The sequence below is a fragment of the Acartia tonsa genome, chromosome 10 (genome assembly GCF_053477335.1).
Source record: "Acartia tonsa isolate MP-2025a chromosome 10, ASM5347733v1, whole genome shotgun sequence".
NCBI classification, from domain to species: domain Eukaryota; kingdom Metazoa; phylum Arthropoda; class Copepoda; order Calanoida; family Acartiidae; genus Acartia; species Acartia tonsa.
In genome coordinates, this window is record NC_137269.1 from 1,928,592 (window position 1) to 1,931,745 (window position 3,154).

Sequence of the window (3,154 nt, forward strand, 5' to 3'; positions counted from 1 at the left end):
TAAAATTATCCTTTTCATCTGATTTTTGGAATACTATTTAATAATTTGTCCAGTATAGCTTCGAAACCGGTTTTTATCTGCTGGATTAGAACCTGTTTTGAGCCATACGGAAAAATATTGTATATTATTAAATTAGAGAAAAATAAAATGAAAATCATAATATTTATACACATAGACGTCCAAGCTTTTTTTTGGGGGGGGGTAAAATTTTTTAAAGGAGGGGTAATTCGCTTTTGTGGGTAAAATGGCGCGCGAAGCGCGCCGCAATTTTTTTTTACCCCCCCCAAAAAAAAAAAAATTCTACCCCGGGGGTAAAATTTCTTGGGGAGGGGGGGTAATTACCCCTCCCCCTGAAATCTGTTGGCAGGAGTAATTTTTAAATGGGGGGGGGGGGGTAATCGCCACTTTACCCCCCCCCCCCTTGGACGTCTATGTTTATACCAATTTTGTTATTCCGAATGGTATAAATTTTAATTTACCATCTGTAAAACAATGCGAAAAATAACTATTATAATAGCCAAATTTGATCCTACATATGTTTGCATAAAAAAAAAAACTAAATGAAAAGAAACCAATATGATTTAAAAGAATATTAAAAAGTCATTGGATATTTTCCTCTGTGATCCTCTCTCTTGATCCTGTGCACGCCTCCTCCCCCCTGCCGCCCCCATTTGCCCCGTCCCCATTCATTGGTCCGCCCCCCTCATCTGTATTCTGATTCTGTGTTTGGTATGAGGTGCTCACACAATATTTACAATAAAAATAAAGCAATAGCGAACTGTACTTGTATAATACAAAGTAGTACGATGTCTGTCTGTCTGTCTGTCAGTCTGTCTGAAGCTTAAAATCTCAGTAACCACAGGTTCGATTGGGCTCTACTCTTCAGGGAATATACCCACTGGGCCTGGGATGGTTTTAAGCTATTTTCTTAGGAAGTAGGCACCCCAACCCCCCCAAAAGATAAAAAGTACCCCCCCCAAAAAAAAAAAAAACAATTCTTCTTAAAATTAAGAAAAGGGGGCGACAAACACCCCCTCAAAAAAAATCCTCTCCCCCAAAAGATTTCTTTTTAAATCTAAAATATAAATTATTAGGTTGCATTTTTTTTCGAAAGAGGGTTGTTTCAACAACCAAGAAAACAAGTCTAAAACCATGTTATGTTATTATAACGAGTATGGATAGTATTTGACATTCAGTGCCAAATATGTTTAGTGGTTGAGGAGATATTAAACTTCACCCGGACATCGTTTTTTTTTATAGATTATTGAACCTCAAACTGAAGATTAGACCAACCCATTATGGAATCGGGTGAAGATCATGAGATCTAATAAGATAAAGTGTTATTTCTGTAGCTTAAGATTTCGAAAACTGAAGAACCAATTGAGTTCTCAAGCTCCATTATCGTCCCCATTTGTATGAATATGGTTTTAGGCTATTTTTTGTCCGTCCCTACCCCTTCGATTTAAAGCCCCTTGATTGCTAGAGACCCAACCACTAGGTAAAAATAAAACAAGGATGATTACATCCAATGGTAAGAAAATCATGTCATTTATGAGTTTTTAGTCTTTTTCTTTTTATAAGTTGCAGTGAAAGAAATGAAAAAGGATAAAATAATGAGAAAGTTAATTAAAGTTTGATAAAAGAAAATTATCTGCACTAAAAAAATGGTTATTACAGACACGAACACCTACAGAGGAGACATTGTTTTGTAAAATTTACTACAAAATCATTTCGTTGTCGGATTAAGATTGTTGAAAATATTCTAATTTGTTACATTGTATGAGGACCTTAGAAAGAATTTCATTAAACTTGACAAAGGCGGGCATTTTAGCACTATTTCATGGTAAAGGGTTATTGGTTACACTTTTGTACTGTATAATATGATGAACTATGTGAGGGTGAACTAAAGAACGTGTCCTAACTTTTGTGATTTAAAAAAAATGGCTAGTCGGTGCTTTTAGTAAGTAGTAGATGTAAAATGATCCATATAATCTAGAAAAGCAATCGTTTTTTTTTGTAAACCTCTAATTTTTAATTTAATTTAAGCTTTTTTAAAAAAACTAAGTTAGTTTTAAGGTACTAAAACGCAACAAAAAAGACAAAAATTGCCATTATGAACAAAAATAGTAAGATCCTTAATTTGACACCTTTTTTAATTCTGTTGAGTAATTATTGAAAAAATCTATTTTGTTGAACCCCGGTGAATCAAAACTTTGAACTTTGAAGGTCGTCACGAAATCACAAAAGTTAGGACACATTCTTTTTTTTTAATTAGTAAAATAGAAAATTATTATAATGAAAAAGTTTTTTTTTAATTTGAAAGCCAAAAACTACATTAAATGCATTAAATTGATAAAAGTATTATACTGTACATTTTAAAAAGTGGAACCATCGACCCACTACCTTTCTTTCACTATAGATCACTAGGAGCTTGGTCACTTTTAAACTTGATCATTTATTTTTGTTTGGCACAAAATGATATTAATAATACATCACCACTTTGTAACTTTGTAAAACACTAAATAACTTTAATCACAGTTTTCACCCAGATGAAGGCATTTTCATAAACTAAATTTTTTACATTTTAACTGTTTAAAAATCTCATTGTAACTGAAACATTAAAAAATATATATATTTGTAAATTAAGCAATTTCCGCTCAACCTAAATTGGACCATAAATTTGATAATCCAACAGGGCCCCACTCTTCAGTTCAAATGGTTATAACTTATCCAAGCGTTCGAAAGAATAATCTATGAACGTATCTGTCAAAAATCATGAACGTTCTGTCTATTTAAAAACTCAATCTATGTTGTAAATAATTATTCTGTATTTGAAGTGTTAATATAATGCAATTTGATTATTTTAAAAAGACATAAACTTTAAAAGTTAATTTGATATTTATTCTTGTACACAATTTGAAGGCAATACTTTTTCTTTTTACGCAAAAAAAACATCTCAGTTGGCCCATAAAATTGTATGCTGTAAGTTTATTGTTTTTTTTTCTGGTAGCAATGTTACTTTATAACTTACAATGTCTGACGCCAATCAATAATGCTATGAAAGAAATTATATCCTATTACATAAAGTAGTAAGTTTTTTTGTCTGTAGCGAAAGATCTCCCTACTCGCTGAACCGATCGGGTTCTTCATTACA

The 3,154-nt window shown here is 32.2% G+C and overlaps 1 long non-coding RNA gene across 1 annotated transcript; it reads right to left on the reverse strand.

The window, feature by feature from the left end:
- Window positions 1-552: 552 nt before the first annotated feature.
- LOC145329690 (uncharacterized) lies at window positions 553-2,606 on the reverse strand. The gene is made up of 3 exons (XR_013883053.1): window positions 2,404-2,606; window positions 1,788-1,833; window positions 553-720 (listed from the first exon to the last, which is right to left on the reverse strand). It is a non-coding gene; the product is annotated as an uncharacterized LOC145329690 (long non-coding RNA).
- Window positions 2,607-3,154: the final 548 nt, after the last annotated feature.